Source organism: Macrobrachium nipponense, chromosome 48 (genome assembly GCF_015104395.2).
Source record: "Macrobrachium nipponense isolate FS-2020 chromosome 48, ASM1510439v2, whole genome shotgun sequence".
In the NCBI taxonomy this organism is placed as follows: Eukaryota; Metazoa; Arthropoda; class Malacostraca; order Decapoda; family Palaemonidae; genus Macrobrachium; species Macrobrachium nipponense.
In genome coordinates this window covers 12,321,281-12,333,780 of record NC_087223.1, presented here as the reverse complement: position 1 = coordinate 12,333,780, position 12,500 = coordinate 12,321,281, and the positions used below count along the sequence as shown (strand labels likewise).

Below are 12,500 nucleotides of genomic sequence, written 5' to 3'. Positions count from 1 at the left end.
TATTTACCTTTTTGTAACTTCGATTATCTTTTTCACGCTGTTAGATTTATCGTAGTTCAAAGGAAAATTCTCATATCAATATCCATTCGAATTTTAAGGTTATTTAACGTAATGAATATTTGGCTGTGATTTTTCATAATCTATGTTAGTTTTAGTTTAAATATTCATCCTATTTAAAATAATTTTTGATATTTTCTTTTTACTTCAGTTTAAATATTCATAGCTTTATTTTAAATTATTTCACATATTTTCTGTTTATTTCAGTTTAAATATACATCATGTTTTTATTAAATAATTTTTCATATTTTCTGTTTATTTCTGTTTAAATATTCATCATGTCTTTATTAAAAAATTCACATATTTTCTGTTTATTTCATTTTAGATATTCTTCATTGCTTTATTAAATATTTTTTTCATATTTTCTGTTTATTTCAGTTTAAATATTCCTCATGGTTGATTATGTTTTTTCATTTAATTTCTGTTTATTTAAGTTTAAATATTCCTCATGGCTTTATCAAATAATTTTTCATATTTTCTTTTTATTTCAGTCTAAATATTCATAGCTTTATTAAATACCAATAATATATTTCCATAAGAGTGAGGTTACTAGACACCCCCTATTGTCTTGGCCTGAGAAGACGCCAATATCCATTTATTTCAAATCTTCAAATCATATTGAAAATTAGATAGACAGAACTTCTGTATTTTTTCTTACCAAGGACCCTGTTACCTTCAATACTCTTCTTTGCTTTACTTGCGACCCACCGTAGTCATCTGACTGCAGGTACAAATTCACGGCATAGGTCAACGTAACCACAATATAATGAAAATATAATAATTATCATTTTTTAATGATTTAATCAAGGCAAGACGAAACTCGTCACACAAATGCCGTAGATTTTGTACGAGCCATGACACGGCAAAGTTATGATTGAAATTGACAGTAGAGCAAGATAAATTCATAGCAGTAATTAATTACCAAATAACGCGTCATATTTCTTCATGTCGATATTGCAGTTTTATTAAGGTATTTTCATATCAGAATGATCTGTCATTTGATGGAATGCGACCGCTTGATATTCACGTGCAATGAGGCTTAGAATTTTCCTCGTTTACTCATTCCTTTTCGTACTTCTTCTCCTTCCTCCTTTCATTCACCTTTTCCCCCCTCCACCTCCTCTCTTACTTTATCTCTTCTCGCTCTCTCGCTCCTCTCCTTCTTATCTCATCGAAGACCCACCGCAGATGAAGTCATTCGGCCAGCAATAGAGATGAACACCCTTCCCCACAAAAAAAGAGCAAAACCCTCGAAAGATATTTATTGGAATCGGGTAAATTGATGCCCTCCGAGGTGAGATCGTTTCCCCTCGAATGGACAGGGACCCTCGCTCATCCCCTAGGGGAACGCCGTGAGTGAGGATGATTCCGGCGCGTAGTTTGAAGCCGGGGGTGGGTGGGGAATTGATAAGAACTTGAGGATCGCTTTCCCCAAATAGAAATGACCTTTGCTTGTGCCTCTTTTGGGGGAGATTGCGTAGGTTCGTATCATGAGGTTCAAATAATGATTCGATATTGGTTTTTATTTAAAGATGCGGAGTTCTGCGGTCCACGACGGGCGTCTGGTTCCCTCTCAATCGCCTGGGATAGGTGTAAATGCTGGAAAAAAATAATAATAATAATAAAATAAGATATAAAATCGTTTTTAAACCATGTATAACGACTAGATAAAACTTGTTTTGTAGCGTTACAGACATGTGAGGTCCACACCAGGCGTCTGATTCCCTCTCACGCCCTACCACAAGGTAAGGACGCCCAGGGTAGGTGCCCAACGCTGGCATCAACAAAGCGGATCGAGCTGAAATCTAAATCGCCCAGCCATATGAAGAAACCCCACTCGTTTGAAAAGTGAAAACCGACTGGGTTATGAATAGATTTGCTCTTCCAAGTATAGCTCGACAGTTTAAGGGTCGTGTGACCTCTCGGGTTGACCTTCTAACCTTTCAGGAGATTTGCCTTGGCGGTATTTATTCTCGGAACGCGCCGGAAGTGCTGGGTGGCATGACCTTGGCGTCTGATTTCTTTTCGGACGATTTTTTTTTTTTTTTTTTTTTTTCCACCTCACGTGGGTGGATTGCTTTTGTGTGATAGTAGCGTGATTCGGTTGACGAAAAAATATTATTATTATTATTATTATTATTATTATTATTATTATTATTATTATATTATTATTATTATTATTAATCTTGGCTTGTTTATTTAATTTTTGGGGAGAGGGCCTATTTTTTTTTTTTTTTTTTTTTTTGGGGGGTTTTTTTTTTTTTTTTTTTTTTTTTTTATGGGTGTTGCCGTTGCTTGTTTACACGTACAAAAAGTATCAAACGATGCACACACACACACATATATATACCTCTCTCTCCTCTCTCTCTTTCTCTTCCTCTCTCTCTCGTCTCTCTCTCTCTTTCTCATACTCTCTCGCTTCCTTCTCTCTCTCTCCGTTTCCAATGAATTCCTGTCTTTCAATTCATCAGGAAATAACTCGGTTTATTGCAGTGAATACCAAGTATTCTATAGCATTTGTATCACAGAACCTTTATCCCTGAAGTGGTCAGACCTCGTGATGTCAAAAGAATTCCTTCGATGTGCAAAGGTCTTTGTACTGAGCCATTTTTCAATTAATGAGAGAGAGAGAGAGAGAGAGAGAGAGAGAGGTCTTGAATAGATTTGAACGAGTTCGTCTAAATTTTGAAGTACAGACTTCTTTCAGAATTTGCTATTTAAATGAAAGATTAATAAGAATCGGCTTTAAGTAATTTAATCTTGAAATGAACATAAGGTGACTTAGATTATTGTTTTTACTGTCGCCTCGGATTCCACTGGAGCCAAATCGCTCCTCAAAGCCACTGGAAATCAATCCGTCCTCGGAGTCATTGGCACCAGCTCCTGGAATTTGTGGAAATATAAGATTATTAAAATTCTATCTAATATTTTTCAATTAACCTTGGCAGTCGAATGGAGGTTAAGATGAGGTAAATTAATAGACAATTTAATTTAAACATTTTTATTTTTAATATCTATTTATCAGAAACATGAATGTCAACAAAAAATGTCTTCAGGGATCCTTGATATATTTATGTCTTCCTTCCGCGGTTTTGAGTTCTCGTACATTGCTAAAAATGTCATGCATTCTTAGAAGAGTTGTCGTATTATGGGGGAAATATCTAAAGCTTTGTGGATTTCCTTTTTGGATTATTCTTCGAAACGCCATCTTATTTTTTTTCCTGTTATTGTATTTCTATATTAAGTTTATTCTTCCTTCCGGAGTTCAGAGTTCTCGTACGTTGCTAAACATCTAAACATGTCATGCATTCTGAGAAGTTGTCGTATTTTGGGTGAAATTTTTGTAGCTTTGTGGCTTTCCTTTTTGGATTATTCTTTCTTATTTGTCCATGTTATTGTATATTTCCCATGATATATTTCTTAAAATTGTAACAAAATATATTACTATCATGGTCGTTATCTTTAAAATAAATGCCCATTTTAGCAACAAATACAAAAAAATGAATGAATAAAAAGTTCTACGTCACATCTTCGACGAACATGGCGTGCTTGACTGATGAGGCCATAGTCTCTCTCTCTCTCTCTCTCTCTCTCTTCTCTCTTCCTCCTCCTACTCCTCCACTCCACGTCAGCTGCGACCAATATCAAGTCGTACTTCGGCCCCGTCTTATTGTAGCCACATTCCCGAGGCATGTCCGTGCGTGGACGCGACGATTGGTGAAGATTGGCGATCCCATTGAGGCCACAATTGGTGACGAATGATGATCGTTGTTCTGCTAGACAGTGGATTGGGAACTGGATGAATCCCGTTTTCTATGCGGCTTTTATGGGGTGTTTTCTTCGAAGGGTGACTGCTCAAGTCTTGCGGTGTTTGGTTATGTTTATCTAGTGGTCAGTTTCTTAAGTGCTTTTTGTATAGTGGTGGCGCAGCTGGCCGGGGGTACAATGTAGTTAGGTGTTGCTTTGTTAGTATACTAAAAGGGCAAAAATGTAGCGGTGTTCATTATATATATATATATAATAAATATATATCATATATATATATATATATCTATATATATATATATATATAATATATAATATATTGTATATATATTGTGTATGACTGTATACTTATGTTTGTTTACGTATACAGATCGTATGGTTTTTCCCTACACAGAACCTGTCTTGTATCCTTAGTTTGAGTGTGCAAGGTGTCTCGTAATGTTACACACACACACACACACACAGATTTCAATTAAGAGAGTACAGGAATATCTTTATCCATGCAAGGTTATTTAGATAATCTTGTATTTGTACCACCCATCAAAAAGCGAAGACCAAAAACAATTACCTTTGAGAGAGAGAGAGAGTTGGAGAGACGAGAGAGAGAGAGAGAATATACCAACTAAAAACCGAGAAACTAAAGCTCCCAGCGGCAGTCATAATAGATAAACAGAATTAATGGATTCCGGATCTAAAATTAGAGGAAAAGGGGCCAGAATACGAGTCTGAAACGCGATCTGTCCTTTCATCTCGGTCTCTGTTTAAGAAAGTGCGTTTCAGATCCATCCGGGCAATGATTGGTAGGGGGAAAGGGGGGGTTTATAGTGGTGGGAGGATGTGGGGGAGGGTTGTTTTGGAGGGCTGAAGGGTTGTAAGATGATGTACAGGGGTTGTAGGTTCGTGCAGAAGAGAGAGAGAGAGAGAGAGAGAGAGAGAGAGAGAATGATGATTTACAATCAATGCTTTATGGAAGGAAGTCCTTACTTTGTGTTGAGACGGGGCTAAAAGAATGATGATACAGTGAGGGTTATATGAAGATGGGGTTTTATAAATTGATGCTCAAAGGGTTGTATGGATGTATGGAGACCTATAGGTTGGTATAGGAAGGGTTACATGGAAAGAATCTAAAGGTGATATAGAGAGGGTTGAATGAGGATTCATGAAGACTGTAGGTTCAAGGCTGGCATAGGAAGGGTTATATATAGAGGAATACTGCTATACAGAGGATTGAATGGACCAGAAATCAAAATGATGAAAAAAGGGTTATATGAAAAAAGGGTTACAGAGGCTATGGAAAGGGGTTGTACAAGTTTCTTATCAAAATTACATGAAAACTAACGAAAGGAATTTTACGATTGTTTTTTTATCATAAGATTGACTAACTTCCGAAGTGAATTTAAGAGTGTCATGACCAAGTGAAAAATGGTAACACTTAATTTAGTGGGAATGAACGACTCTATTATTAAGGAAAACGGTGCCTATGACTTTTTAGCATCTGTAAACGAAAATGTCAATGACTGGAAGATATTTTGGTAAAGCAGGCAACATGTATCTGAATGTATTGTAGTCTTGACATAATTTTTGGTCTCGATTTATCTCATTATATTCTCTTTTTTTATTCTTCTTTATATCTGTCTTCTTCTTCTTCTTCTTCTTTTTCTTCTTCTTCTTGTGGATTTCACCTCAAGCCAGGCCCAAGCCATCTGGCCCCCCTACCACGGCACCCACCTTAAATCAGACAAGGTCCTACTACAAGACCCTTGGCGCTGTTGTTTCACTTAGTGCTCTAAGAGGGGTATTCAATTGAGAGCTTTCGAGAGGGCCACTCGATGGCTGGTCAAAACGGCAAGTGTGTGTGTGTGTGTGTGTGTGTGTGTCGCCTGGGGCGTGACCTCGTAGGAATGGAACGCAAACATCCCTCCATTGGTTCAGCTGCGCCGAGATTGACCTTTGCTGACCTCTGGGAGAATCGTCGTATCTTGGCTGCTTACTCCTCCTCCTCCTCCTCCTCCTCCTCTTCTTCTTCTTATTCTTCTTCTTCTTTTTCTTCCCTCTTACCTACTGACCTGAACGAATGCTAGTACCTTGAAAGGCGGCGTTTTTCTTCTCTCCCTCTCCTCTCCTTCTCTCTTCTTCTCCGCTTCTCGAACGTTTCCCACTCAGCATCTCCATCTCATCCCGTCATTCTCAAATCTCTCTCTCTCTTCAAGAGGTCTCTTCCTGGAGCAACAGAGAACCGTGGCTGGGCGTTAAGGGGAAAGTTTAAATCTTTCAAAAGAAATTATCTCTCTCTCTTCTCTCTCTCTCCTCTCTCTCTCTCTCTCTCTTCAAAGGGTTTCTCTTGGAGCAAGAGCCCGTGCTGGCGTAATGGAAGCTTACTCTTAAAAAAAATTATCTCTCTCTCCTTTACTTTATCCTATATTTTCTCTTCCTTTCTTTTTGTATTTCATTCACATTATTTCTCATTCCCCAAAAATTCCGAAATGCGTATGATGACATGATTTCGAATTATCTATCGACCAATCTATCTGTCTATTTCGACCTTTCGTTTTAAGTTATTTTCTTATCTTTATGGTTATTCCTCACTTTCCGTCCTGTCTGTCTCTTTCTGACTTTCTCTGTCTCTTTACTTTTAATCATGACAGATATCCTCTCACTCCTTTCTACATCTTCCTTTATTCATGTATCTTTATTTCTCTTCTTTATCGTTGAGTTTGCAACTCCTTCCTCCTTCATTCACTTTATATTCCCATCCTTTTCGTTATTGTCATTTTTATCGTGAATTGCTATATGCCTCCTTTATTGTAGATTTTTCAAGTTCTCCCTCCTTTCTTTCAAAGTCTCTTCCACCATTTTATTATCTTCTTGTCTTTATACTTCTTCATTTAGCATGAATTTTTTTCTATTCTCCTTAGCGCTTCTCTCGTATTGACCTCCTTTAAAACAAAAGCAATTATTATATTTATTTTAATTCCTGGACTGTTATCAACTTTCTCCCTCGCTCATTCGCTTCGTTCAAGTAGATTATTGGATAATTTTCCTTGTTCCTCTTTTATCATCGCTTCTCTGCTACCTACCGCCTTCAAAAATAGAAGAAAAAAAAATTCCCCCTTCCGTCAAAGTCATTTTAGCATAATTTTCCTTATTCCATTTTTATCATCGCTTCTCTCCCAATATTATGTGTATTACCTTAATTCCTCTTTCCTTATCAATTTGTCTCCCTGGCACTCTCATCGCTAAACGCAATATTAGCAAAATTTTACTCCTATTCCCCTTTTATCATCGCCTCTCCCCTCCTCCTCCTCCTCCTCCCTTATTCCTCTCAAACCAGCTCTGACGTTGCTTTCATGTCATTAACTAATGGAAGGCGATTATTTAAAGGACCCAAAATAATTATTCACGATTCGATTACCGACAATTACGAATCGGTTTTTCCGGGCATGAAATACAATACCTCACGCCCATTTGCTTGTGTCCTGTCAAATTGATGCGTGTATGTCAGGTGCTTTGTGTGGGTGTGTGTGTTGTGTGTGTGTGTGTGTGTGTATGTATGTAGTTCCTTACTGATACATTGTAGGTTTATTTTTGTATGTGTACACAGATAACTGTTTATTATTTATGTATTTGTATCACTATCCTTTGTGTATGTATATATGTATGTATGTATGTATGTATAATTCAGATTATAAGGATATCCTGATGTATGTATGTATAATTCAGGTGATGACGAAATCATGATGTATGTATGCATGTATGTACAATTAAGACTATGGCGAAATCATGAGGTATGCATGTATGTATGCATGTATGCGTGTACGTATGTATGTATTATTTATACAATCGTAAATAATCATATTAATGATGATAAATTCTTCACAAATTAGGATATTTTCAAATATTCAAAATCAGAGATATTTCGTATATGTTTGAATTCAAATATTTGTAAGTTGAGTTTGAATTCAAAACTCTTAATTCATATATGGTTTACGAACCCTTATTGAATCTTGTTGAAATTGAATCCTTTGTGAGTGGTGTTGAGAATTATCATTATCATTTTGTTTTTTCGAACACAAGCTATTCTGTCCGAAATGACAGATTGTAAACTAAATATACTTTAGGAGCTTTTTTTGGAGGTGTTTGCAATTCGAATCAATACGCAATTTCACGTCCTTGTGTTTATTTTCGAGTTTGAATCGTGTCCAAAAACGAAAACACAACTGGTTTTGCTCTGGAATTTATTTTGTGCCAATAGAGGCTTTCACTAGTACCGTCGATTTATTCTATAATTTATTCTGTATCCCTGGAGGCTTCACGAGTACCGTCGATTTATTCTGTAATTTATTATGTACCCCTAGAAGTTTCACGAGTACTGTCGGTTTATTCTGTGATTTATTCTGTACCCTTGGAGGCTTCACGAGTACCGTCGATTTATTCTGTAATTTATTCTGTACCCCTAGAGGTTTCATGAGTACCGTGGACTTATTCTGTAATTTATTCTCTAGCCCTGGGGCCTTCGCGAGTACCGTCGACTTATTCTGTAATTTATTCTGTACCACTGGAGGCTTCACGAGTACTTTCGAATATTCTGTAATTTATTCTGTATCCTACAGGCTTCGCGACCACTGTTCGATTTATTCTGTAATTTATTCTGTACCCCTGGAGGCTTCGAGAGTACCGTTGACTTATTCTGTAATTTATTCTGTATCCCTGGAAGCTTCATGAGTACCATCGATTTATTCTGTAATTTATTCTGTACCCCTAGAGGTTTCACGAGTACCGTTCCACTTATTCTGCAATTATTCTGTACCCCCGTACCCCCGTAGACTTCACGACTACTTTCGACTACTTCTGTAATTTATTCTGTACCCCTGGAGTCTTCACTAGTACCGTCGACTTTTTCTGTAATTTATTCTGTACCTTTGGGGGCTTCACGAGTACCATTCGAGCACGGGGCAGTCTTCGAATTCGTCGTGCCCATTCGAGCTCCGTTCGAACTCGAAACGATGCAATATCGAAGCCGGATATAAGATAATATTTACTTTGGAACTCTCACGGGCCAATAAGACACTCAGATGGGCTTTGTTAATCACTTTTAATAGATAGGGCAACTTGATCGAGGAGCGAGGATTTAAACAAGTGTTCTGAAGTGTTGCAGTGTTGAGCACCTTGTGAAACAGACGGACAGACACACAGAGAGGCATCTGAATATTTTTTTTTCTCTCTCTCTCCTCTGTGGAATCAACTATAACCTCAGGTATGTAATTATTATTTATCAAAATTAAAGTTTTATTAACATTAGTGCCGTTTTTTTCTCGCCCACGGATCGATCACGTGGCTCCTCGGATCTCCGATTGAGAGAGAGAGAGAGAGAGAGAGAGAGAGAGAATATAAGATCACGTCTTTTTGTCTAAGAGGCAGCAAGTAGCCTTTCAACTCAGCCATATTTGCTCCATTCAAACCATTATTGTTTTAACTAATGGCGTTGTTTTTGCCGTTGTTTTCCCTGCTGCTGCTGCTGCTGTTCTTGTTGTTGCTGCCGTTGTTGTTGTTGTTGATGTTGTTCTTACGTCAATCAATACCCTTTTATCCAGAGGAGTCCAATAGACAGATCAGCCAGAGCTTAGATGGAAGTTTAGCCGACGACAGAAGACCTCCAAATGAACTGATAGATTGAATTTCCAGGGAGATCTGTCATGAGGTGGTTGGAGGAGGAATGAGGGGCTGCGGGAGGGAGGGAGGGAGGGAGATGAGGCATTGAGAAGCCCCATCATCGTGCTTGGAAGGAGGGAGTTAAGAGGGGAGATTATCTTGGACACCAAAATATACTATTCCATCCTTCCCTCCTCCCATGTTCAGGGAGATATAAATACAGTCCCCTCCTCTGCTATGAATATATTTCCTCCATGAAGGGTGGCTCCTAATAGATGCAAGTTTTCCTCGTCACTGACCCACTCCTTGAATGGTCAGTGAAAGACTGTGTTAATAATATTGTGTTAATAATTTTTCGTTATTTCACCACTCTATGCAACTACTCTTTCCTTGTACCACCACTGACGATATTTTCTGCAAACATGTAGTTAAATATATTTCCAAGTTATGTAGCTCATGTCTACCTTCCTGATATACAGATGATGCAAAAACCTGCAGGCAGATATTGTTAAATATAGTTTCAAGTTATTTATCTCATATTTACTTTCCTGATGCAAAAGTCTTCGTCTTCTAATTCTAAGTAGGTTATTAGTGTTGTTATCTATAATAGAGGCTTAAATCTAATATATTTTTTCGTCCATTTTCAGACTTTTGAGCTGAAAGGGTTGGTGCCCTCCTCAATCCTGCACTCAGGTAAGATCTATTTGAGTTTTTTAATTCGGTTGTCTCACCTTGTTAATTAAGCTGTTTGCAAAGACAGCCTTTGGGGTCTTTGCTCTTTGCTGAGTAAACTAGATAATAAAGAGATGCTGAGTAAACTAGATACTAAAGAGATGCATTTTTTTTTATTTAACTTACATCTAAGAATTATAAATTCATTTACGAATGGAAGCATCATTGAAGTATCGTTGCTGAGTATAACTTGTTGCTGAAGCAGTGTATCAGTTTCATCTAAGAATGGTCAATTTATTTATGAATGGACGCATTATCAAAGGTGGTCAATTTATTTATGAATGGACGCATATCAAAGGTCAATCATTTATGAATGGACACATTATCAAAGGTAAGTCATGCATGGAGATTCTATACTTAATATTTCACAGGAATCCGTTGATCTTTCCCTAAAAGCAAAACGCTAAAAGGAGAAAGAATGGGCGGGTAGCTTCTTGATCGTGTTCTCTCACGGCGACATGAGCTTCTCTTAAACCCTCCAAAATGACACCTCAGGTGGCGTAGAAAGGCTTCAGGGGAGAAAATGAAAAAAAGAGAAAAAAACAAGAGGAAAGAGAGAGAGAGAGAGAGAGAGAGAGAGAGAGAGAGAGAGAGAGAGACATTTGATCTCCCTGGGGGCAAACGAGAGAAATAAATGCGATCATTTGTGTTGTAGAACGCCCAGGAAAGCGTGTTGCTATGTTACGTCTTTCTGTTGTTGGTAATAGTGGCTTCGTTAAAAGGGTTTTGCAGTTTTCTGTAAAAAGACAATGATTGTGGGGTGGCTTTGTCTCTCCGTCCCCCCTCAGATCTTCGTAAACTACTGAGGCTAGAGGGCTGCAATTTGGTATGCTGATCATCCACCCTCCTGTCATCAAACATACCAAATTGCAGCCCTCTAGCCTCGATAGTTTTTATTACATTTAAGGTTAGAATTTAGCCATGATCGTGCATCTACTATAGTAGATTCACATCAACCGTGCATGTGGCCTAGGCCAGTCCCTAACGACGCTCCTGATTGGCTGTTGATAAGCCAATCACAGGCCCGAAAGCTCTCTCGAGAGAGTTTACATAGGCAGGATGTATGTTCCACCTCTCCTGAAAGACTTATCCTTCAGGAGAGGTGGAACATACATCCTGCCTCTGTGAACTCTCGAGAGAGGCTGAAAGTTTCCAGCCCTGTGCTTGGCTTATCAACAGCCAATCAGGAGCGTCGTTAGGGACTGGCCTAGGCATCAGATGCACGGTTGATGTGAATCTTCTATAGTGCCGCTATAGGACAGGGCACCATCTGGCCGTGGGTGAAAATTTCAAGGGCCGTGACTGAGAGTTTCATTCAGCATTATACGCTGTACAGAAAACTTTCTGAACCATTGGGTTTGAGGTTTCAGTAAAGCATATTACTTTAAGTCTGTTATCACGTTAGCAACGCTTTTCTTTCGTCAATATTGTGGCATTTCTGACATATACGCTTGTATCAATGTTGCCAACATTAATGTTTGCAGTTCCTTGTATCAGCCACTTTTGCGTTGATACTAATGTTGAAACATTATCTGGTATTTCAGTATTGTGTTGGTACCCCTGGTTTCCAGTATTGCCAACATTAACCTACGTTGCATTAGCCATATTGGTGCTTTGCGTACATTAACTCTGTTTGTCATTATTTTGGCAACAGTGGTTTACGGCATTACAAATTAAAGATTTTTCGATTACTTAGGGAGTAAGCCTACAATTTACTTGATTGTTGTTGGGGGTGGAGGGGCTTAGGAAAGGTCTATGTAAGTGCCTAAAAACGTCTGAAAAAGGTGTTTCGCGTTGAGTTAAAGATGAGGGAATTTTAGGATATATTTATGATGTATATATTGAATGAAAATTGTTATAAAATAAATAATGGGCATGTTATATAGAACAGAACAATTATTTCTAATAAAATAGGCGTATTTATTTTAATTTTCGTTGGTGAAGCTACGCTCTATTTGACCGTTAGATTTCAGCGCGTTTTAATTTCGCAGTTAACAGTTAAGAATATAATTTACAATTCAGGCGCTAGGGGAAAATCTCGCACGCATCCCGAGTAAGCCGGAGGACGGATCGTCCCTTGCTTATTCGATCAGAACTTGGCTTCCGATTTTTGTATAATAAACAAGAAATTCGTTTCATCATATATTTTAATTAGGCTTTCTTTATTTTCGTTCATTAAAATCATTTTTTTCGAACCAGCCAAATTTGATCTCGTCAACCTTCCCCTGTTGGTGGATATTCCTATTGTTATTGTTTTATGTCTTTTTTCTGCTTTAAAGAATTAATTTCTCCGGTAG

At 37.9% G+C, this 12,500-nt stretch overlaps 1 protein-coding gene across 1 annotated transcript in view; it reads left to right on the top strand.

The window, feature by feature from the left end:
• The window catches only part of LOC135205047 (eyes absent homolog 2-like), a 200,429-nt gene that overhangs the window by 39,745 nt on the left and 148,184 nt on the right, over positions 1-12,500 (top strand). Inside the window, exon 2 of the mRNA XM_064235315.1 lies at positions 10,119-10,164. The gene's annotated coding sequence lies outside the window, so the exon portion shown is untranslated. The remainder of the gene's footprint in view (positions 1-10,118; positions 10,165-12,500) is intronic.